This window comes from Natator depressus, chromosome 11, assembly GCF_965152275.1.
Source record: "Natator depressus isolate rNatDep1 chromosome 11, rNatDep2.hap1, whole genome shotgun sequence".
Classification (NCBI taxonomy): domain Eukaryota; kingdom Metazoa; phylum Chordata; order Testudines; family Cheloniidae; genus Natator; species Natator depressus.
The window spans coordinates 72,276,512-72,301,434 of record NC_134244.1 but is presented as its reverse complement, the minus strand read 5'-3'; the positions used below and the strand labels follow the sequence as shown (position 1 = coordinate 72,301,434).

Here is a 24,923-nt window from a genome sequence, read left to right as displayed (position 1 = left end):
GTCCATGCTTAGTAAGAGGAGATGCCCAGGCCCAGCTGCTGAGGAGCCAACCCCTCCTCCTGCACTGCCCGGGATGGAGACGTGCCAGTTTTCTGGAGAATTCCTGCATTGTCCTGATTTCTATGGGTCACCCACTTCCTCTCAGATCCATGACTATGTCAAAATAAATGACTTTGGGGCTCACTCAACATCCCTGGCTCATGAGGTCTGGCTGCTCCTTAGTGCATGAGAGAAGGCAGAGATGGAAAAGGCCCATGAGGCCCATCTGTCTATTCGCTGTGCAGAATTGTTACCTGTCGTCAGATCCCTAGTTATTCCGTGGCTGAGGAATTGGTGAAAAAATACACTCATTCTTCTGGAGCTGTGCAGCAGAGGTAAATCTCTGAAGACAGAAATTTCCAGCCCTTATTGTTGCAAAAAGAGAAAAAATCATCCACACATGACCAGAGCGTAAATGCAGTGCAGCCTGCCTGAGTCTGCAGACAGCTGGCAATAATAGCTCTGAGAGGGGTGAGTGCCTCTTTTCATCTCAATGTGTTGTAAACTCTGAGTCCTGCTGGTTATTGCTGGTCACTTTGCAGAGTCATCCATCTGAGGTGTTTTAAACACAATCCACATGTTCCTAGGGGCCGTGAAACTCAACTTGGACCCTAGCCAGAGCTCAAAACTCCGGCTTTCCTCGGCATCTTCTGCAATGCAGTTCTACATTGACCAGAGACAAATCTGTGTCACATGGGAGAGCAAATTGAAGAGCAGCATGAAAGAAATGGAATTTCTTGCCCAATTCAGTTACCAGAGGAATACAGTGTTGGTTTTCATATTTCTTTGAGTGTTTGATTTGTAAACCTTTCCTTGGATTCCTTGGAACAGCCACAGTGCTTTCCAGGGGCTGTGCTCACAAGCTGTAGAAACTCGGCAGCCTTGGCACAGAATTTCAGTCAAGCTTCCTAAAGACCTTGCTTCCAGGCCATTTGCTCTTGATTTGTCCAACCTAGCTCTCAGTGTCTCCAGGGCTTGACCACCATGTCCGACCTTCCTCACCAAACTTGGAAGTCAAATGATTGGAAGTCTTTTGGATCCGTCTGCAGTCTTCCTCTGCAGATGCCTGCGGGGACCAGCAGGACTTAGATCAGCAAGAATGGAGAGAAGAGAGGAGAGGGATTTCAATCGTAGTTTCCTTCCATCTCTGTCACGCTGGGCAGTACAATCTCCCCTTCCAAGCTCCTGAATCCTCTCCTATCAGGGCATGTTCTGATTCAGTGCCTGACCCCATCCTCCACACTGCAGTAGAGTTGAGGTGATTTGAGACACTTGGCCAAACGCTGGGTCTCAGTTACACCTCCAGATAGCCAGAGTAACTCCAATGAGTTCAGGCAAGTTCCTCCGGACTGACCCTAGCGTAACAGCAGAATTTTGCAGTCTGCAGTGCGTTGGTCACTCTGTGGTCAGTTCATGGTCACTGTTTGGAAGCAGTGGTGCTGGCTTCAGGAACAACAACCCATTAGGGGAAAGGAATAAACACAACGTTCTCTGAAGGGACTTGCCCAGCCTCAGGCTCCCCGCACCGATCGGTGTCTCCTCTGAGAGACGCCTTTCCTGCCTACCTTGCAAGCCTCTCCCTGGGGAGGGCGAGAGGTGGCCAGGCAGGGAAGGTCTGACTTCTGTTTCTGACTCTGCAGATGTGCCCTTGAGCTGTGGAAGGCCTTGGGTGAAGAACCCCAGCTCACCAGGGAGGTGCTGCGGCAGCTGCTGGACAAGCTCCAGCAGAGACGCCGGGAGGAGAAGAGCGGCCATGTGTCTCTGGCTGTAAGTGAGATTTGAGATGTCACTTTGCGAACCCGTCACTGCAGGGAGGTTGGTGCATCTTTGTGTGTGTGTGTGTGTGTGTGTGTGTGTGTGTGAGCTTCACCCCTTCTGAGCTTCAGGCCACAGCTCCACTACACAGTTCAGCTGACCTAACCTCCCTCGGCACACAGCCGCCACAGCAAGCCCATCCCTTGGGTGGGGCTGCACTTTGCTGCGTGTGTCAGCCAGGGCCGGCTCCGGGTGCCAGCAAAGGAAGCAGGGGCCTGGGGCAGCCAATAGAAAGTCGGGGCGGCACGTCCGGGTCTTCGGCGGTAATTCGGCAGCGGGTCCTTCATTCCCTCTCTTCCTCTTCAGCGCCACTTCGGGGGCAGCTCAATCGGGTTTTTCTTTTTTTTTTTTCCTTCTCCGCTTGGGGCAGCCAAAAAGCTGGAGCCAGCCCTGGTGCCAGCAGGGCACGTCCTCACCAGAAGCGCTTGTCGCGATTCCTCGGTCAGGGTGGGGCATTGCGGGAAGGCTCCTGAGGGTCAGTTGACGTAAAGGACACGGTGTCTACACTGACACTGCATCGACCGAACTGCATTGACTTGGACTCTCTGCCCCTTGTGGAGGTGGAGTTATGAATTTGGCACCCAGGGGCAGTTCTGCCAATGGGAAGGAAATTCCATAGTTAGGGTGATGCTGGGTGAGTGGCCTTGTGTTGACCTAACTCTGTCGTGTAGACCAGACCTTCGTGTGTCCTGGCCACCTCCAATCAAACCAAAGAGGTGTAAATAAAGTTTCCCCCAGGTAAAAGTTATAGATCTTAAGTGGTTTATCTGCTGGTACCCTGGCTCAGTCGTCTTCTGCTTTAGATGGCCCTTTAGTGAGCAGGTGCAGTTCAGGCGTCTCTTGGAAGTATCCAGGTTTCTGGCTTTGTAAACTGTGGCTAGAAATCTTCCCAGCATGGGATCTTGAGATGTCCAGTACTTTTGACTGGGCCAGAAACACTGGGCCTATGAGAACGCATCTCCTCAGGATGGTTTCAGCCCGTCCAGTCACGGCTGGAAAGCCAAAGCGCAGGGTGTGCACCATTAAGAGAAATAACGGGGAATAATGTCACCCAGACTCTTCTGATCTTTCCATAGGGTTCCATCCTGCTTCCGTTCCAGGAATGGGGGAAGGTTCAGGAGCTTCCAAATGTCTCCTCCCCTCTCAGGAGCCAATCCTCTTTTGTAACACGCTGGAGAGGAAAGGAGACATGACAAAAGGACAATCGCGAATGGCAATGGGGGCAGGGGACAGATTGGGATAGTTGAGTGAAATGCTTTCCCCCCTCCAGGCCATGAAGACCATTTACGAGGTCCTTTTCCTTTGGGGATACCGAGAAGCCATCCTGGAAATGTTTCCCCAGCTCCTCATCCTCTGCGTCAGGCAAGTGCAGTATGTGATGGATCTGCACTTGCCAGGGACCGACATGGCCAGCGAGACATCCAGCCCCGAGGAGGGATCCAGCTGCCTCAGCCCCCTAAGGTAATGACTGAAAGGAAAAGGAAGAACAGATTTGTTCTGCTAAACACCCGGGGTCTGTTTATGGCCATCAGTGGTTCGGGTGCTGTCGTTGGCCCAGGCTCAGTTGGGTGCAGGTCTCTCTTGAGGGAAAAGGGTTGAGAGCCGTGTGTTCTTGTGAGTCACACTCGCTCATCTGACGCCGTCCACAGGCCAGGTGCTTTCCCTACACACTCAGGCAGCAGTCAAGTTTGTGCATCCAACCACATGTGCCACCCGCCAAAGGGTCAGTGCTTTCATCACTGTCTGCTGAGGAAACCTGTGGGCCTCCGTCCCCAAACGCAGACAGAGCCACACCGGCAGCACCTGGGGCCAGGCCCTGCAGGATCTCAGCCCCACAGGCAGGCAGGAGGAAGAGGGACCCGTTCGACTGGCTCTGTGGGCACAGTGAGGGGCTTCCATCTACATAGGAAAACCAGAGCGCCGGAAGACACCTCAGGTGGTGTAAACTGACATCGCTTTGCTCGCTTACACCAACGAAGGACCCGACCCCACATGCCCACTTGAGTCCTGTTACCTGTCACGGTAAAGAATCAAGTATTCAGCAACAGTGAGTAATGACACCAACCATCTTAAGAAGCGACATTGTCACTAATTGGTTAGAAACTCAATGAAACGGCAGTGTAGACAGGGCCCATTGGGCAGGGAAGCACCGTGATATCACACTGGATCTATCCTCGGGGAGGCTAGCTACTGCTGACCACGCTGTGTGTCCCAGGACTTCTGCAGAGTTGCCATGCCTGGGGCTGATCTCGTTGCCTGACACTGGTATTTGTTTCTCTTTAGCACGTCAGTGGAGGCTGTGAAGACTCTTTTCTCCATGCCCGGCTACTGGAAGGAATTTGCCATCATCCAGTTTCAGCAGGGTTGGGACACGATAGCCTCCAGATATTACTACTCACAGGGTGTTGGCCTGATTGCAAGGTAAGAGCCCAAAGTTTCCTCCTCACTGGGTCTCTCTTGGGAATGGGATTTCCATGTGAAATATTCCTGTTCCACTCTCCTTACAATGTGTATGATAATCAAGTTGGGCCATTTCCACCACAAATCCAGGTTTTCTCACCCCCCCACCCCCCCACCCCCACAAGTCACAAATCAACCCCCAGGGAAAGGGGCGTCTCCAGGCCTCATTGAGCGCCATGCAGAGACCCCTGGGACAGAAGATATACACTGTAAGGAGAGTGATCACTTTAGATAAGCTATTACCAGCAGGAGAGTGGGGTGGGAGGAGGTATTTTTTCATGCTTTGTGTGTATATAAAAAGATCTTCTACACTTTCCACACTATGCATCCGATGAAGTGAGCTGTAGCTCACGAAAGCTTATGCTCAAATAAATTGGTTAGTCTCTAAGGTGCCAAAAGTACTCCTTTTCTTTAAGGGACTTTCTGTTCCATGTTCCAGATCCATGATCGAGTGTGAGAACCCTCAGCTCCCTGCAGTTTTCAGAGAGGCACTCACCATCGTCCAGAGCGAGAGGGAGGAGGAGCAGAGAACGATCGCCATGGCTTTCTGTATTGAGGTGAGATTCATTAGTTGACAGGCACAAGGGAGCTTTCTGGAGAGCAGCTCAGGCCAGTAAGCTCTGGGGCACATTGTCAGCAGCTCAGCAGCCTTACCGCCAGCTAGCTCCTCTCCGCACAAAGATGGTTGTGGGGCATGGCAAAGAGAGGGAGGGGGAGACAGGGTGAGATTGCTCCTGGCTGGATGTGCCTCGATGGGATTATGGGGCAAGAGGGGATGTTTCTCCAGTGCCCCAAGGCCTTGCTTCTCTCCTCACCTTTTCCTGGGGTTGTGCTTTTCTTCTGTCCCAGGGGTCTCTGCATGGCGCTCAATGAGGCCTGGAGACGCCCCTTTCCCTGGAGGTTGATTTGTGATTTGTGCATGAGTCCAACTTTTGGGAATGAACCAACTGAAACAGCAGCAACTAGCTCCCTACGCACCAGAGACTTTGGGTGGGAGTAAGTGGCCCTTTGGTAAAGACGACTGTCTAGGGCAGAGACCCCACAGGAAGACCTCTGTTCCTCAACCTGATGTTGATTTGGCTCTTTCCAGTTTCTCCAGAGTCCTTCCATTGAGACAGTGCTGACAAAATCAGAGCTCCGGGCGCAGCTCATGGAATGGAGCAAAGACACAAATCCCGTCATACGTAAGCTCAGTCTGCGAGGCCTTGGCAGTATTGTGTTCCAGCCAGAAAAGGTAAGAGGCGTGGATTGCCCAGGGGACCGAGGAAGCCGATGTCTCTCAGATAGCTCGGAAATGAGAGCCAGATCCACACAGAAGCCTTCTTGTTTGACACACAGCCCTCAAATGGTGGAGTTGTTTTCCTGAGCAAATCAAGGCATGACGTGCTCCCTGCTCCCGTGAGCTGAGCCCTGATTGCAGATGGGATGCAATGGGGGAGGTGGGGTGAGCAAAGACAAAGGTTACAGTGAGCAGCGGGCACAGAGTGACAGGAGAACGACTTTCTGCCCCGTTGGGGGGCTGTGCCATCCGTGGTTTCTCCTAGGTGGGAGTGGTCCAGCATGTGCTCCAGGCTGTCACCCTGGAAAGTAATGAGCTGCCTTCTTCATTCCTGCAGGTGAGATGGTTACAGGCCCAGCTGCCAGGAACCGTGGCCAGGTTTTGTGACCGGGATGGAGGGTGTGTCAAGGAGGCCATGCAGAAAGCTGGAGACATCATCTATCTCCTCAAGAGGGAGGGGCTTGGCTCCATCTCCCAGGACATCGCAGTCAGCCTTCGCCCCTTCATTGATGACGTAAGGCTTGGAACCCCAGGAGAAGCCCATGCCCCCCCTCCACCTGTCTCTGATGCCCTTGTCTCTCTCTCCCCATCTCCTTGGCTCCCGCCCCTCAGGCCTGCCATGGAGCCTCCAAGGAGCGCCCCCGCCATGGGTGGGGAATCTCCTGCTGAGCCACCTCCCTGTCAGAGCTCTTCTCGCCAAAGCTCAGCCTCAGCACCATGCTCCCAGCCCCTGCTGCAGCCTGGCCTGGGGGAGAGGGGGCCTGGCCCTGGGCAGATGACCAGCTGTCTGGAGAACACAGGCCCCCAAAGAGGTGGAGATTCTCAGCAGGAAAGAGGTGGGTCGGGAATGGCTCGGCTCTCGGGGGCACCGAAGAGCAAAAGAAATGCTGTGTTTTGTAGCAGCGCATCCCTGCAAGGCTCCAGCAGCGGCTTCTCCCCTTCCCCAGACCAGTCTCCAGCAGACTTCCCTCCCTCTCCCCAAATCTTCTCGGGTTCTGGGATTCTGGGCTCTCCAGACAGAAACTGCCTCTGGGACACCCTGGGGCTGCGCTGTCCCGCACAGGGTCTCAGGCCTTGCACAAGATGTCTATGGCGCTGGCCTGGTGTCCGCCCTGCTCCCGCCAGCCAAGTCAGTTCACACAGGGGGAACCGGAGCAGCGGGCGGATTATGACTCTGTCGCGTTCTGCTCTGATACTGCCTGGCTTTAACTGGGGGTCCCCACCCCCTGTGTGTCATTGCCAGGAGAGGGGCAGTGTGCGCTCAGCTGCCATTTCACTGCTTGGCAACGTGGTGAGCAGGGTGCAGGACCCGGACAAACCCCTCGTGCAGCAGGAAATCATCCACTGCTTGCTCCCGCTGCTGCTGCATCTTGCAGACCAGGAGGAGAGTGTGACACTGGTAAGTGCCACCGTCATTATTTCCTTCAGACAAAGAGCCAGAATCCCCTGGGGCCCCCACTCCAGTCATCGCCAGAGCCCCTTGCCCAAGCAGAGTCTTCTCCTCCCGGCTTCACTCCATGCTGGAGCCTCGTGCCTCATCCATCCTCACAGCACAGAGCACAAGGGGTGGAGAAGGTCCAGTGTCCCCCACACTATCCCTCTCTCAGTGAGAACCCTCTTGGTCTCCCTTCTCTTGCAGCGATGTAAACTGACGCTCTTCCGCTGCGCAATGTTTCTCGGCTGGGCTCATTTGAAGAGGCTGTTCCGCAGCATGGCCTGGGATGGCTCCTCACAGCTCTTGAAGTGTGTCGGGAAGTGCTTGGTAGGTGAATTCTTTGTGCCTTGAGAGGGGTGAATGGGGACTTGAGGGAGACCTTTCGAACCCCACAGCCTGAGTACCCATCCGCTTCGGTCGGGTTGCAAGACGCTATTCCAGGCTCTCTGCTGGTTCATTTCTGCAGGAGTTACAATCCGTTCACATTTTTGACATTTTTCTCCACAACTGTCAGACCTCCAAACTTTTGTCTTTTCAAATGAAAGCGGAGGTTCTGGAGAACACAACAGTGACTTCAGAGAGGTGCTGCTCTGGTGTATGGGTTCGTATTGGCGGTTGCCATGGCCTGGCTATATGCTTTGGCTTTCCTGGACTATTCGCTGTGGGGAGAACATGTCATTTGTATATTGTGCATTTCTTCCTTCTTTCTTTCCAGATGCAGAACAACAAGAGCCACATCCCCAAATTCCTGTTCCAGGCCCTAGAGTACCTGGAAAGCTCCCAGACAACAATACGACACTCTGCAGCCTTGTTCATTGGTAAGCAGAGGAAATTCACTTGAGCTTTCTTAAATGTTTCCTTCAAAGCCCTTTTCTAGACGGCTGCTCTGTTCCCTCCGACAGCACCAGAATCCTACAACGGGGTGTCTGTGTGTGTGTGTGTGAGAGAGAGAGAATTAACATGTATTCCAAGATGAAGGGAGCAACTTAGCTGTATCAACTGCACCAACTTCCCCTGCCCCAACAGCTCTTTGGCTGCGCCTAGGGGAGATTGAATTCACATCATGCTGGTTTGTTGTGAATTCAATCTCCTTTGGAAATCAGCTTCTCAGTCACTGCTGGGCATCTGATGCTTTATCTAATGTGCTTTGTGAACAGATGTAAGGAATGTATTTAATTTCCGAAGGGCTGTCTTGGGGGAATGGCTGCATCCTTAGCAGTTTTCAGCGAAGGATTTGAAAAGTAATGAGATGCACTGTATTCATTGTATGTCTAGGAAATACTATCCGCCATTACTACAATTTGTTGTCTGAAACAGTGAATGAAGATGGCATCTCCCGCCTGTATGAAGGTAAGGAAATACCTCTGTGTGTTTGTGCCTCTGTGGGAAGTACAGGGGTGCAGCACAGGGCCCGAAGACAGGTTTGAATGTGGACACAGGTCCCTCTCTGTCTAAGGACAGCGTTTAAGGAAGAAGGATGGTCATGCGAGCTTCATCGAGGTACCACAATATGTGTATGGGAGCAGGGGAATTCCATCTCTAGCTCCTAGTGTAGACGTAGCCTTAAAGCTGTGTGGGGAAAGTGTCTTCATAAAGGTCTGAAAGTCTGTAATGGAAGGCCTGACAGAATTGAAAAGAGCCGTTGTTATTAAGGATGATGATGATGATGACAATTACCCTCATCACCTGCCCTCCCTGGAATGGAGTGATTGCAGGCCAGGGAGATTCACTCCGAGATTGGTTATCAGCTCCTAGGAAATCCCATGAGGGCACATGGGAAACACTTGTCCCTGTGATCTCTTCAGGAATGAAGGCACAGGGCCACAAAGGATTTCAGCAGACATTAGGAGCCTAAATCCCTTTGTGGATCTTGGCCTAAATGTTGGATGGTTTAATGTCGCTGCGGCTGTCGCTTTCCTGTTCCATCGAAAGACCAAGTGCCCCCAACCGTCCGTGTGTAGGGGTGTGTGTAGGGGTGTAGGCCGGCGAAGGGGGAAGTGACAAGAATGGGGTCTCCTCTCTGTCCAGGGCTATTTTGGGAGGAGCGGAGTTGTTGCTCTTGTGCCCTTAGACTCTGGGGGAGCTAATAGCAGGGGGCAATGGCCATCGGGAGTGGAGGATTCCTAGGCACCAGGCACATCAGCACCAGGAGCTTTTCAACCCGTTACCTCTTGGTTTCAGCTTTTCAGGAAGTGCCTTTGAAATCTGACAGGACCACGTGGGACATCCTCAACAGACATTACAAATGGTTGCAGAAGCTTGTAAATCTCGTGTCGGGTTCTGCAGTTGACTAGGGAACCGGGACCGACACAGAAGAGCTCTTTGCCCTGCTATGGTACGTACACCAGACGCTTATCAACTTTTTGGTGTCCCTAGCCTCTGATTGCCAGAAACTAGGAATTAGGCAACAGGGCATAGATCACTGGATGAGTCTTGTCTGTTGATTCCCTCTGGGGCACCTGGCAGTGGCCACTGTCAGAAGACAGGATACTGGGCTAGATGGACCTTTCCTCTGACCCAGTCTGGCCTTTCTTATGTTTGGAACCGGGGCTGAACAACAAGGTGGATATTGGCAGATGACACAAAATTATGCAGATTAATCAGCCTAGAGAAGACTTTGAAGAAGTTCAAAGGGATCTAATCAAGCCATGTCACCGGGCAGCGCAATGGCAGATGAAAACCAGCGCTGACCAAGGCAGGGCCATACACAGTGGAAAGCAGTGAGGTGAACGACTCCTCCATATCGCTGGTGTCAGAAGCCAAAGCACGGCTGGTTGGGCCCAGTAGTTGGAGCAGGGTCGCTGCGGCCGCGTGCTCAGAGTGGTGGAGGTCGAGCCGAGGGGAGCCAAGGGTTGGAGCCGGAGTCAGGAGTCAAGAGCAGGATTGGAACAGGCTGGGGAGTAGGGCCAGGGCCGGATTAACAATTCCCGGCCAATGGGAGCTGCTGGGGGAGGTACGCGGGGCGGGGCAGAGCTGACAGGCAAGAGCAGCCCCCGGGACAGAGGTTCCCGGTGCAGTGCTCATCGTGGCGACGTGGCTGGGGGGGCAGACAAGAAGGGCAGTACGTGGAGCCGCCTCGCCCGCACCCCAGCCAGACAGAGCCGGCCCGGCTGGAACGCAGCACACAGGGGCTTTAGTGGCTGCAGCTCGGGCCCCCCTAAGCCCTGCTCCTTTCCTGAGTGCACCATTGCCCCACTTCTGCCCCATTCCCACACACTGTTACAGGGCAGCACCCTGGAGCTGATCTCTGACATCTCTCTCCCTAGAATGAAGTCACTGCAGAGTCAGGACAACCCCACCTTTGGGCACCATGTAGGACATCTCACCCCACCGCACAGAGCCCGACATTCACACAGCTTCTCGCATGTGATTCCCTCACTCATCAGAGCCAGGCGGAGAGAGGAGAAATTCTCCCAGACTCCCTTTAACCATTGCCAGCCCCCAGGGTAGTGGAGGTTGCGGGGGGTTGGGTGCTCTCTTTAAGAAATGCCAGCTCTCAGGGAAGTTGCAAATGAATATTGGCAAAGTGGGGTGGTTTTGTGCTGTGGAAAACTACCCTGCTTGAAGGCTTTGTTTTTCTAATTTGTGCTCCTGCCCTTTCTCCCTCTTCCAGACATCTGGAGGCCAACAGGAGCCAACTGAGCCCACCACTGATCCCATCTCTTGTGAGATGGCAAAGCAGCTGTTGCATGGGAAGGAGGAGACAGAAGAGGCCGAGCAGCGTGTGCCGGGGTGAACCAGCCCCACATAACCCCACAGTCTAGGCGGAGGAAGCCAAGCCCCTCCCCAACCCTGCCGGACACGCTACAACTGGAGCACCAGTGTGAAAGGGAGCAGCTCAGCTCACGCTAGGCAGAGCGCCGAAAATGGAGGATGCACATTGTAGGCTCCAGTCCAGAAGCAGCTGAAGCCCCTGACTGCAGAGCCCCGAGGCGCCGAGACCCAGCCGCACCCCCGGGGGCCTGCAGACGTGCAAGGGAGATCGGAGTGTCTGGGAGTTTCCCACGCCGGGAGCCCAGAGACCCCCAGCCCGTGGCCTAGAGACTTCTCCTCTGAAGTAACCTGGGTGAACGAGCCATTGTCATGCTGAGTGACGTCAGCATGTTCTGGTTGGATCCCCACTGACTCAACGGCAAACACATTGGCCACGGACAAGGCCCTGGGCTAGGGCAAGGGGGAGTAAGGAGAGTCTGGGTCCCCCTGCCCTGGCTGCCATCCATCCTCGGGTGGCTGCCCACGTCCCCATTGCGCCACTAGACTGCACGGCCCCAAGAGGAGGGGCAACCATCTTGTCTCTGAACTCTCAGCCACACAGCCCTGCATTGAAGGGCAGCCGCACGGACTCTGGTCGTTGGGCCACGCAGCCCCGACGGAGAGGGCGGCCGCACGGACTCTGGTCGCTGGGCCACGCAGCCCCGACGGAGAGGGCAGCCGCACGGACTCTGGCCGTTGGGCCACACAGCCCTGGATGGAGAGGGCGGCCGCACGGACTCTGGCCGTTGGGCCACACAGCCCTGGATGGAGAGGGCGGCCGCACGGACTCTGGTCGTTGGGCCATGCAGCCCTGACGGAGAGGGCGGCCGCACGGACTCTGGCCGTTGGGCCACACAGCCCTGGATGGAGAGGGCAGCCGCACGGACTCTGGTCGTTGGGCCACACAGCCCCGACGGAGAGGGCGGCCGCACGGACTCTGGTCGTTGGGCCACACAGCCCCGGACGGAGAGGGCGGCCGCACGGACTCTGGTCTTTGGGGCACACAGCCCCGACGGAGAGGGCGGCCGCACGGACTCTGGCCGTTGGGCCATGCAGCCCTGACGGAGAGGGCGGCCGCACGGACTCTGGCCGTTGGGCCACACAGCCCTGGATGGAGAGGGCAGCCGCACGGACTCTGGTCGTTGGGCCACACAGCCCCGACGGAGAGGGCGGCCGCACGGACTCTGGTCGTTGGGCCACACAGCCCCGGACGGAGAGGGCGGCCGCACGGACTCTGGTCTTTGGGGCACACAGCCCCGACGGAGAGGGCGGCCGCACGGACTCTGGCCGTTGGGCCACACAGCCCTGGATGGAGAGGGCGGCCGCATGGACTCTGGTCGTTGGGCCACACAGCCCCGATGGAGAGGGCGGCCGCACGGACTCTGGTCGTTGGGCCACACAGCCCTGGACGGAGAGGGCGTCCGCACGGACTCTGGTCATTGGGCCACACAGCCCCGACGGAGAGGGCGGCCGCACGGACTCTGGCCGTTGGGCCACACAGCCCCGGACGGAGAGGGCGGCCGCACGGACTCTGGTCGTTGGGCCACACAGCCCCGGACGGAGAGGGCGGCCGCACGGACTCTGGTCTTTGGGGCACACAGCCCCGATGGAGAGGGCGGCCGCACGGACTCTGGTCGTTGGGCCACACAGCCCTGGATGGAGCGGGCGGCCGCATGGACCCTGGGCGTTGGGCTACACACCCCTGAGTGGGAGGGCAGCCATTTTTGCTCTGGCCATAAGGCCAAACCACCCTGAGGCTAAGGACAGTTATTTAGTTTCACCCATGGGACCTCACCCCGTCACCCCTAAGGCATCTCTCATCTGTCACCATAAGACCCACACTATGATATAAGATTTTCGGGGTCAGGATGCAAATATGAGTAGAAGCAAGGAGTGGCATGTGACCCCTCTAAGAGCTCCTGCCACTCCTCTACCAATCTGGGGGTGTTTTATCTCCATCCATCTGCCTCAGGAATGGATTTGAGCAATGGGGGAAAGTTCTGGGGCAGAGTGACCCATCCGGAAGTGGGTCATGTGACCCCTCCGAGAACTCCTCCCAGTTGGGTTGAGCCTCATCCCCTTAGGACCAGCCAGAGAGGGGATTTCACCAAATAGGGTAAGTGCTGTGGTGGGGTGACCTGCCCGCAAGAGGGGCCCATCACCGCTCCATGAAATCCCCCCACCGTCCTCTACTAATCGGTCAGGGTTTCACACACCCCTTAGGCCATCCCAGAAGGGAAACGTACCGATCAGAATAGGCAGTGCCTGAAGGTCTAGGCCAGAAGCCGCCGATCTCTGGAGCTCCATGTTTGCGTGGCTGGCAGCATCCTCCTGGAAGTCGCAACTCAACACTGCGTGGAAGAGCCCGTCTCGTTCCAAGGTTGTCTTTTGCAGAAATCGTGGCCTAGGCCTTCGGGCTAAACCTGTTCTGGATTGGTACACGTTTCCCTTCTGAGATGGCCTAAGGTGGGAGTGAAACCCTCTCCAATTGGGAGAGGGCGGCGTGGGGACTTTTTAGGGACCACGGAATCCTGTTGTGGGCAGCTCACTCCACTGCGGCACTTCCCGTATTTGGTCAAATCCCCTCTCGGGGTGGTCCTACAGAGCTGACGCCCACTTCAATTGGTAGAGGACAGAGGGAGGAGTTCTCAGAGGGGAGATACAACCCCCTTCTGCATGGGTCACCCTGCCCCGCAACGTCCCCTGATTGGTCAAATGCAGTCAAAGGCAAGCTCTGCTTGATGAGTTTACAGAGGGGACTATGTGGGAAGAATTTACTGTAAGATTCCCCGCATCTTCTGAATGGGGTTTAGGTTCTGCCCTCTTTAAAGGAAGGAAAAATCCTGACAGGTGATCCTATGGGGCTGAAACCCACTGTGATGAGTTAATAATCTGTCCTCTTCACCACTCTAGGATGGAGTCTGGGGTGCAAGCTCTGGGATGGAGTTTGGGTACTGGGTGCAGGCTCCGGGCTGGGGCACAGGGTGGGGGTGCAGGATGGGTGGAGGGGTGCAGGCTCTGGGAGGGAGTTTGGGGATGGGAGGGCCTGCGGAGGGAGGGGATGCAGGCTCTGGAACGGAGTTTGGTTGTAGGCTCTGGGCTGGGGTAAGGGGTGGGGGTGTAGGAGGGAGTTCGGGTGCAGGAGGGGGGGTGTGGGAAGGGGGTGGGGGTGCAGGCTGTGGGATGGAGTTTGGGTGCTGGGTGCAGGCTCTGGGCTGGGGCAGGGAGAACCGCAATTAACTCATGCAATTAACTCAAAAAAATTAATCACAATTAAAAAAATTAAAACTGCAATTTATCATGGTTAATTTTTTAATTGTGATTTTTTTAGTTATGATTGATCACACTGTTAAACATTGAATACCAATTGAAATTTATTAAAGATTTTGGGGTGTTTTTCTACTTTTTTCAAATATATTGATGTCCATTACAACACAGAATACAGGGCTCCCTTTCTAGGATGATTCTTTACAAATATTTACACTGTCAAAGTAATAAAAGAAAGAGCCTTTTTCAGTTCCCCTCATAAAAGTGCTGCAGTGCAAGCTCTTGACCGTGAAAGTGCAACTTACAAATGTAGATTTTTTGTTTTGTTCCAGAACTGCACTCAAAAGGAAAACAGTGTAAACGTTTAGAGCCTACAAGGCCACCGGACACTGAGAAAAGGCGTTCGCATGGCACTTTTGTAGCCAGCATTGCATGGTAGTTATGTGCCAGGGATGCTAAACATTCGTATGCCCCTGCATGCTTTTGCCACCATTCCAGAGGACATGCTTCCATGCTGATGATACTCGTTAAAAAAAAGTAATGTGTGAATTAAATCGGTGACTCAGCTCCTTGGGGGAGAATTGTCTGTCTCCTGCTCTGTTTTACCTGCACTCTGCCACAGATTTCATCTCCTAGCCATCTCGGATGATGACCCAACACGTGGTGTTTGTTTTAAGAACACTTTCACTGCAGATCTGACAAAAGGCGAAGAAGGACCAATGTGAGATTTCTAAAGATAGCCACAGGACTTGACCCAAGATTTAAGAGTCTGAAATTGGACTCCAAAATTTGAGCGGGATGAGGTGTGGCGCATGCTTTCAGAAGTCTGAAAAGAGCAACACTCCAGTGTGGAAACGACAAGATCCAAACCACCGAACAAGAAAATCAACCTTCCGCTGGTGACATCTCAATCTGTCATCAGCACGGACGCATGACCTCTGGAATGGTGGTTGAAACGCGAAGGGACGTATGATTCTTCAGCACATCTGGCCTGTCAATATGCTGCGATGCCAGCTACAACAGTGCCCTGTGAATGCCTGGTCTCCCTTTTAGGTGACACTGTAAACGAGAAGTGGGCAACATGAGCTCCTGCAAATGTCAACAAACCTGTTTGTCTGAGCGACTGGCTGAACAAGTAGTAGGACTGAGAGGGCTTGTGGCCTTTCAAGTTTTTCATCGTTTTATCTTTGAATGCAGTTATTCCACTTCTGTTTGTTAGCCGATGGCCAGGGATGTTTGGTGAGGTGCCAGCTATGCCCATTTATACCATCCGTGACTTTAACCACTAGGACACACTGTCCCTTCGCGGCGGGCAGCCCGGGCTAGGCTGACGGATGCCCCAAGGTCCTAACCACCCCTGACTTTAACTGCTAGAGCTCAGAGCTCCTTCGCAGCGGGCAGTCAGGATTGACTGACAGGTGCCCCAATGGCAGCACTAAGAGCCTCTCCACACCCGTGACTTTAACTGCTAGAGCTCAGAGCTCCTTCGCAGCGGGCAGTCAGGATTGACTGACAGGCGCCCCAAGAGTTTGCCCCGTGGAGGCGGCACAACTCAACGCTAGGCTCTTAGTACTCTCACCTAATGGCCAGGCTTTATAGCCAAAACGGCTGAGGTTCTTTAATTGTGTTGGCTGCTTCACAGTAAACCAGAGAAACAAGTCAGGCTTATGCAAAAATGGTTACCAATATTTATTAAACTAGATTCTAATCATGTGGTTACAAAATTGCTAGTGCCTACTTATTTAAATGTAGAGATGTTACACACACAAACAAGTTACGAAACTGAAGCCACAACCCCAAAGAAAGAAAACAAAGTATAGAGCTCTATTTCAAAATATGTGTACACTAAAGATAGGAGATCAGGTGTGGGTGCTTCTTACCCTCCTTGCATCTCTCGATTCCAGCGGTGCCAAGCCAGGATCGGTCACTCAATTCCGCGGAAAGACGAATAAGGGACAAGGCTTAGGGACCCTCTTAGCTGCAGAAGCCTTGGGAGGCTGTCACTTATCTGACCAGCAGATAGATAGTGAAAAGCACTCAAAAATCATGGTGCTGTAGGTCCCCTACTTATACCTCTGTACTCCTTTATTCTCTTTCTCCTTTCTATGCTAAATTGGGGCTGGTCTGTCGGGGTGACGCCAGCTCTCGCAAGAGTAGTTCACACTTGCAAGGGAGAAACAATAAGTTTCGACTACTGGACACTTCTTTTATCAGGGTAAATATTTTCCCACCTAGGATGTTGGTGTGTGTGCATCATGCTGTTTTAGTAGGGGCTAAGAGCCATGTCTGTCACAGCGCCTCTGCCTGCTGTGAGCCCAATCGTTGTATACGTTCCCAGAGGCACACAGCTTCAAAGGCTGTGCTGGAGTGCCCCGGTGTTTTGGCTCCCGTGTGTTTCCAGCAATGCTGGTCTGAGAGGGGGGGCTGGCTGTCTGGCTACACTGTTACGTGTGAAAAATGCAGATTTTTCTTCCCCATAATTACAGCACTTACTCCTCGACGACATTTGCTGACTGGCTTTAGCAAGAATCATGAAAAATGGGTCTTCACACAGTTAGCACTGACTGTCAGCCCCTGCCATGTCGTGATACCGTTCAAAGCCCCATACACTGGTTTGAGGAAGGTATTTTAGTGCTTGTAGGCCCGGAATGTATTCAGCTGATTTTTAGAGCCCGTTAGACTTTTGGTACGTTTTTCAAAAGCATCTGTTTAAAATAATGTAGGTCTGGGATCGGGCACCTGACAACACAGATGGGGGCCTAGTGGGTTGTTCAAAACAGGTTAGGCACCAGGGGCTAGCTCCACAAAAATATTGAGGTGGGCTTGGCTGCTACTTTCACTTTAGCTACCTAAATCTGACACTGAGATGCTGCCGATCCTCAACCCCCCCCAGCTATGGCCTAAATGTAAGGGGACTGTTGCCCCCTTACTAACAGTCAGAGGGGGTGTTTTGGTTAGCTAGCTCCCAGTCCTAAAAGGGGGAAGGGTCGATGGGAAACCAGGACCCTATGACTGATAGTCCCCAGGAACAATGGGGAGAGGCCAACGCGCCAGGTCAGCCTGAATGACAGGGCGGGCAGGCTAATGAGGGAGTCAGGAGGCCAGGGGGGTCCCGTCCTCCGTGTGAGCTGGATTTGCCTGGGTCAGACAGACAGAGTGGGGCCGAGCTAAGGAGAAAGCAGGGGCCCGAGCTGAGCTGGGGAGCGGAGCTGTGCCAATCCAGGGGGACCAGTAAAGCAGCCCAGAGAGAGCAGACCTGTCCTGGGAGCAACCAGAGCCAGAGGGGCCAGAGAAGCAGCCCAGGGATCTGGGGGCAGAGCAGGAACCGTGCAGAGACCGAGTGGTGGGGCTGGGGCGGGAGCAGTCCGGAGGTGGATGCGGTGAGCAGCTGGGGAGAGCGAGGGGGACCCTGGGCAGCGGGCCCCGCACAGGGAGACGTCTCAGCCCAGAGGCTCTGCAGGCCAGGCTTGGATCGTAACCCCGACAGGGCGGGGGCGACACTGGGCAGAAGGGTCCTGCCACTTCGAGCCTGAGAGCGTGTGGCCACCACCAGAGCAAGCGTCCGACCCGCAGCATCCCTGCAGCACGGCCAGGGCCAGAGAAGGGGCCTGGGACTTACAAGGAGCAGACTGTGAACTGCCCTGACGTTCCAGAGACGCTGTTTGTGATGTTCCCTGCCACAGAGCGGGGTGATGCGTTTCCTTTCACGTTTCCCATTATTCCTTATTCTTTTTAAAATTAATTGTTGATTAAATAACTTGCATTTTCTTTAAATTGTATGTACTGGTCAGTGGGTCAGGGAAGCGCCCAGTGCAGAGAGTACCCCAGAGTGGGGACACCCTAGCCCCTGTCCTAGGTGACCACCGCAGGGTTGGGGGTCGAGCCCCCCAGGACTCCTGGGCCCAGCCTTGTTGGGGTTACGAGGACTCTGCCAGACAGGAGAGTGGGAGGGGAGTCCTCGAGGGCAGGGAGCCCACTGGGTAAAGGCAGTGGGAGCGAGGACTCAGATCCTTTCGCTAGTCCACTTCACCGGGGTCGTGCAGAAGCCAGGAAATTTCCCCACAAGAGCGGGACTATTCCCCCGCTTACAGGAAGAAGGAGGTGCCTGAAAGTAGGACCCACAAAACCCAGCGTGCGAGGCATCTCCACACCGACGCTAACGAACAGGAAAGGCCGATGGGAGGGGTGTGCCCTGAGCCCCACCCCTCTCTGGATCTCAGGTTACGAGGTCTGGCTTGGAGAGAGGTACCTCCCCTGGCTCCCTCCCGCCCAGCTTTCCCCCACCCCCTGCCCTACCCTGCCCTGCCCCGGCCGTACCTGGTTCCAGCCCGGCCCTGCCGCGGGGTGGGACCAATACTGCTGCCAATGCCATCCCGAGGGGGGTGCGGGCCCGGGGCAAACCCCCCTCTGCCCCAGACCCCGCCCCACTCCACCCCTTCCCCCAAGACCCTGCCTCCTTCCGCCCCTGAAGCAGCAAGATTAATCCCATACATTGGATTAATTGTGACTTATTTGCCAGATTTGAAAAGAGACCAAAAGGACCTGAGTCTCCTCGCTGTCGATAGCCCCCCGCTTGGTCAACCAGCACTGAGACGCTGAGGGGCGGATGGCTGAGAGGTCTCACCAGAGGTCCCACAGGACGGCCCAGGTCACCATCAGAGCGGATCGCTCTCAGATCCAGACCCACCTCTTTGTGAGGACCTCCCGCGATGAGAGCAACCCCCCCCCTTGCCCACCCTCCACACACACACCCCTCCTTGGTAGAGAGAGGGAAACAGGGAAAAAAGAAGCAAGAGAAGAGGAGAAAGGAGGGAGGAAAGAGGAAAAGGGAAACCAAAAAGCATAAACCCCAAGGTCCCCAATGTTTCCAAGCATCAAAGTGCTCGGTAGGAAATCAAATTCTGCCCCCTTAAGCCAGTGTTTTCTGTGCTGAGAATTCTGCCTGCAGCAGGTGCATCAGACCCAAAATGTTCCAAACCTCTCGGAGCCTCCGACCTTGTCCAAGGGAAGTTCGTTTAAGGGCACAACCATGGGTAGGAAAGGAGAAAACTCCACAGAGGCTCCTCCTCATGCTATGACGTGAATCCTAATTCTCTCCCCGTCCTCGAGGGGAGACCTGGCGAAGGAGACGTGCGGCTGCAAAGCCGGGGGGGTCTCAGCGACTGCCCTGGCCCTGCACCTCGGCCCTGCCCCGCTGAAGTCGGGGTCTCTCTGTGAGGTCACCCCCTCCCCACCACCTTTGCCCAATGGGCTGAGGTCCTGCAAAAGGCCTTTGTGATGTCACTGCCCCCCCTATCCCTCCCCTCCCAGCTGATGTCCTGCCCCTGCCCAGCCTCTGTGGAGCTTGGAGTTGTTGCCCCCGGATCTCCGCACTCAATGACTGGTGAGTCGGGGGATGGAGCCGGCTATAAATAAAATACCAGTTTTTCATAAATTAGTCGACTTAAGGCCAGAAGGGACCATTGGAGCATCTAATATGACGCCCTGCATCTCCCAGCCCTCCTGTGTATCACAAGAGCTGCTTTTTGATGAAAGCACCTTCCCGAAAGGCATCTAGTCTTCACTGGAAGACATCAAGAGATGGAGAATCCATCACTTCTCTTGGCAGTTTGTTCCAGTGATGAGTCGCCCTCCCTCTTACAAATCTCTGCCTTGTTCTAAGGAGAATTTTTCTGATTTCTACTTCCAGACATTTGTTCTTGTTTTGCCTTTCTTTGCAAGACTAAAGAGCCCTTTAAATACTTGGTGTTTTCTCTCAGCGAAGGCACTTGCAGGCTGCCATCAGCTCACCTCTCCATCTTTCTAAAACCTAAACAGACTGAGTTTTTCAATCCCTCCTTATAAGTCTTCTCCATCCCTCAATGTGGCTCTTTTCTGCACCCTCTCCAGTTTTTTTAACATTATTTTTGAAATGTGGACACCAGAACGGGATGCAGTATTCCAGTGTCAGTCTCACCACTGCTGAATCACCTCCCTTTCCATCCTCTCTTTATCTATCCATGGATGGCGTCACGGACTCACAGGACTTGTGCTCTCTCTCAGCCTCGTACAGTCCTTGGGAGGAACCCCCTTCAGTGTGACAGCCCTTCTCGGACATCCACTCTCTCGAGGGTTAAGCCGTAGGCCCTTCCGCCTCCTGGAACCCCTCTTCTCTGAGCCTTGAGCATGCCTGTCTGCCGTGGGCCCCCTCAGGGAGTCCCCTCACTCTGGACCCCTGGGGCCTCTACTCCCAGAGGGAAGAACGCAACCCCGATCCCGAGACTGCCGTGACTCTCAGCCAGCGTAAAAGAGAGGGGTTTATTGAGCATCTGAACACAGCACAGGAAACTCTCAGGGCCTCAGGCCTAACCTCCCTCAGCACAGTCCATCTAGGTCTCTCCTGCACCCGTGTGGGCTCTGGCTGTTTTCTCTCCCCAGTCCAGAAGCCCCCTCTTTCCAGCTAAGCATCAGATATCACCTTCCCACAAGCCTGTGTCCTTTGTCTTCTGTCCCAGGTGAACAGGCTGCCTGGGTCTCCTCTATCTCAGCCTCTCCTCTCCTCCCTCTTTTCTTTCCCCCTGGCTGGAAGCAGTCACCGGGTCTTCTCTCCTCAGCCCATTGTCCTACTACTGGCCCGACCTGGCTGTGACTTCCAAGCTGGGCCTCCCGCTCACCAGTCGCTGGGGTATCCATTCTCCAGGCCTTTGCCTGAGGGCCCAACTGACAGGCGAGATCACCGCTGGTCCTCTGTAACAACAAACGACATCTCCCACCAGTGCCACCTCGTTAAACAAACAGCACCCAGGGAAACTGAGTCCCACATGCGGCATGCAAACCATTGAAAAACCAAGAAAATCCCCCCGTCATCACCGATGGCTTTGGCCCTGTTCCCCACAGCATCGCACCGGGAGCGGATGTTGAGCGGCTTGCCCGGTATGACACCTAAATCCTTGACAGAGTCACGGCTTCCCGGAGTACAGTTCCCCCTCGGTGGCCTGCCTGCTCTGTCCTGCTGCCCCCTCCCACTGCGCCAAGAGGGGACCTGGTGACTGGAGCTGCTGTGGTTGTGTGAGAGCGCCGGGCTGAGAGACCAAAGGGCACCTCCGTTCTGGAACAGAGGGGTCTGGCCGGTAGGCGCAATCGCCCCCGGTTTGGGGCACAGAAGGGGCTGTGGCTGGCAGCAGCTTGAAGCCCGTCCCCCAGCTGCGCTAGGCACTGTTTGAATGAATGCAACGTCCGTGTTACATACGGGCTCCGGGTGCTCGGTCGGAAGCACTGAACTGCCTCAGAGTTCTCTGTTTGCAAGGTCGGTGCCAGGAGATTAGAGAGACAAGGCAGGGAGGGGATCTCTTTCATTCTCCAACTTCTGCTGGGGAGAGACCAGCCTTCGAGCTCCGCAGAGCTCGTCCTCAGGCCCTGGTCTCTCTCCCCAACAGAAGCGGGTCCAATAAACTATATGACCTTCCCGGCCTGGTCTCTCGGTGTTTTCTGCTCCCACGGGCGTGGCTGGGAAGGGCCACAGGGCTCAGCAGGCTCAGGGAGAAACCTCAGCCCCACTGGAGACAGGAGGGGAACAAACCTCACAATCCGTGTGGTCACTGCAGGTCTGTGCATCTGCCCACTCCTCCCTCAGTGGCAGTCTGTGGGGGAGGTCTAGGGTGGCCAGAGGTCCCGATTTTAGAGGCACAGTCCCGATTTTTGGGTCTTTTTCTTATATAGGCTCCGATTACCTCCCACCCCCGTCCCGATTTTTCACATTTGCTGTCTGGTCACCCGAGGGAGGTCTGGCAGCCCCCTCCCCAGCCACAGTCCGTGTGTGCCCAGCAGTCTGTGCATGTCACAGCAGCCCCCCGCTCACTCCCACTTGGAGCCCAGATCGGGGAGGGCTGGGCCTCTGGTTTGTTTGATCCCTGAAGGGTTTTCTGGGCACTAACTGGGACCCCAAGTTTCTCCTAATTTGAGGAAATCCCTGTGAAAACTCACCTTTTCCGGGGGTCTGTTTCACACCCTCCGCCAGAGTCGTTCCCCATTCTTTCTCCAGTTCAGCTGGCAGCAGGTCTCGTGCGAGGGGCGGGGGAGAGCTGAGATTTCAGGCTGCCGTGTTGTGGCGGGATTGCTGCGATTAACTGGCTGAATGTGCTAATTCTGAGGACGAAACAGGGAAAGGGGCAGAGATCGAGAGTCAGGGAGTGAAATGGAGAAAATACAGGAAGCATTTCTAGCAAGGATGAAGTGCAATGACCAGAATCCAGAATATTCTCTGCACCCCTTGTCTAACTCTGGGCCCGATTCTCTTCCGCATTGACGGCCCTTTCCCTGTCTCCGGCCGTGTCTGGAGGGCTTTATGCCCTGTCCAGCCCCTTCACACTGCCAGGAAGGGAGAGGTGTGATGGAATCTTAGCCCAAAGAAGAACCAGGCCCTGTGTCACCTTCATGCTGGGTTTCAGATGACCCCGAGAAGTTGGGGGGCCACCGGCGCCTAGAGCATGGCCCTGCCACAGAGGCCCCGCCCCTGGTCATCCTCTTCCCCCGAGGCCCCGCCCACCCACTGTTCACTCCTCTGGCCCCCGAGGTCCCCCTACCTGCCCCTCACTCCTCTCCGCCTCTTCCCCCAAGACTCCACTCACCCCCTGCTTGCTCCTCTCTGCCCCTTTCCCCTAAGGCAGGCTACCGGGGGGCCATGGGGCCAGGCACCCGTCCCTTTTCTCTGTCTTCGGTGAGCGGGGGGCAGTGGGGTCCTTGGGGAAGGAGGTGGAGCAGGACAGGAAGAGGCACGAGAAGACAGGGCTGCGGGGGAAAAGGCCGAGGGGGGGTGGGGCGCAGGTTTTGGGGGAAGAGGCGGAGGGGGGATGGGAAGAGGCAGAGCAAGAGCAGGGCATCGGGCTAAGAGGCAGAGGGGAGCGGGGTGCAGGCGGGGCCCCCACTTCTCTGGAGCTTCGCTTCTGGCCCTCGAAAGATGACCACGGGCCCACGGGCCTCCGGAGGGGAGACCCGCCCCACATCCCCAGCGTTTCCCCCCCGCATGGACGGCCTTTTGGGGGAGGCTCAGCCTCCCCTGGCCTCTTATACGGGCTGCCCGTGCTCAGCTCCTTCCACGCGCTGGAGAGGAGCAGCACCCAGGGGTGGGGCTGAGCCGGGGGGTGCTGGGTGAGGGGCAGAGGCCTCAGGAGCTGAGACCGCAGGGACACAGCGTGAGGCACCATCCCAGGCATCCCCATGAAAGGAGCAGAACAGGGTTTCCTTGGGGTGGGGAGCGTATGGAGAGCGTCCCAGGGTCGGTGGAGATGTATTGCCCTGGTGAGCAAGTGTGGCTAAAACACAGGCCTTGCTGTGAGCAGGATTTGAACCTGCGCAGGGAAACCCGATTGGATTTCGAGTCCAACGCCTTAACCGCTCGGTCCTCACAGCCGTGAGTGACGTGACCCCCTCAGGCCCGAGAAACTGGTAAATAATCACAGTGCCCAGGCCTGAAGTCCTCTGAAACACAGAATTCAAACAGGAAACCTGGCTCCCAAAGCAGAGGGGGATTTGGGGTTCTCATTGCTAAGCCATGTGGTTAAACATCAAACCAACCCCCTCCCGTGGGGCCTGTAATTGTTTAAAGATAGGGACATGGAGACAGGGAGAGGTTCACTGACCTGCAACTGGACCGAGATCAACTCCCCTCAAACCAGCTCATTCCTCACCGGTTTCTGAATGGTCATCACGTCCTACAGACGTTTGCTCACTCCTGCCCTGGGCAGAAGAGAACCCCAGTGCCCTGGAGGTGACAGGCCCGGACTGTGTCCCCGGAGTCCCGGGGCATCGTCCCTGCCCTGAGGCTGTGGCTGCACTGGGGAGTTTCTGTTTTGGGTGGGCAGGGGCCAGTGAGGCTCAAGCCAGCTCCGACGTCGGGGTCTGGGGAGGGTATGCTACTTCCACCCCCTGACTCACCTCAGCAGGCCACCCGCCTGTCTGGACTTGGGGGGCCTACCACCAAAAATTCTAACTCAAAGGTGGGGGGGCTCAGCTCAAAAAGTTTGAGGGGCAGGGAGAGGGACAGCTAGGGGCTGTGTGTGGGCAGAGGGTAGCTCAGGGTGCAGGGAGACTCCTACGGGCTGTGCATGGGGGTGTGCAGGGGGTAGCTCAGGGTGCAGTGAGGGGGGTAGCTAGGGGCTGTGTCTGGGCAGAGGGTAGCTCAGGGTGCAGGGAGACTCCTAGGGGCTGTGCATAGGGGTGTGCAGGGGGGTAGCTCAGGGTGCAGGGAGGGGGGTAGCTAGGGGCTGTATCTGGGCAGAGGGTAGCTCAGGGTGCAGTGAGGGGGGTAGCTAGGGGCTGTGTCTGGGCAGAGGGTAGCTCAGGGTGCAGGGAGGAGGTAGCTAGGGTCTGTGTGCTCTCAGGGCTCCCCTGCGGTCCCTGTACCCTGAGGGCTCTGCCAGCCACAAAGCAGCCGGGTCCCCCCGCCCAGGCAGCTCTTACCAGCTGCATGAGCAAAGGGGAGCAGCTTCAACCCCCTGCAGCAGCAGGAGACGAGGCAACGCTGCGGCTGCCTGCTCCATGGCACCAGTCAGAGCAGCAGCTGTCCTACGCTGCCGGACTCTGACTTCCCACCTCCGACCTAGCAAGGGGGTGGAGAGAGGAGGTGGTGGAGGGGGGGTGTGGAGCTACCCCAGGACTGCCCTGCTCTTGCACTGTAGTTTGGGGGGGGGGTGTAACACCCCTGTGTTCCCCCAACTCTGCCCATGGGCTCAGGGCTTCTGGCCCTTGGGGAGCACCGGGGCTCGGGGCTCCAGAATTCAGCCCTGCTGCTCCCGGCTTCAGCTCTGCGGGAGGTGCTCGGGTTCGGGCTTTGGATTTTAGCCACGGGGCCCTGCGGCCCCCCGAAAGGGTTCATGGACCCCCAGTGGGCCACGAACC

At 55.7% G+C, this 24,923-nt stretch overlaps 1 non-coding gene across 1 annotated transcript; it reads right to left on the bottom strand.

Annotated features, from left to right (window-relative positions):
- Window positions 1-23,353: 23,353 nt before the first annotated feature.
- On the bottom strand, window positions 23,354-23,435 carry TRNAS-CGA (transfer RNA serine (anticodon CGA)). The gene has a single exon. It is a non-coding gene; the product is annotated as a tRNA-Ser (tRNA).
- Window positions 23,436-24,923: the final 1,488 nt, after the last annotated feature.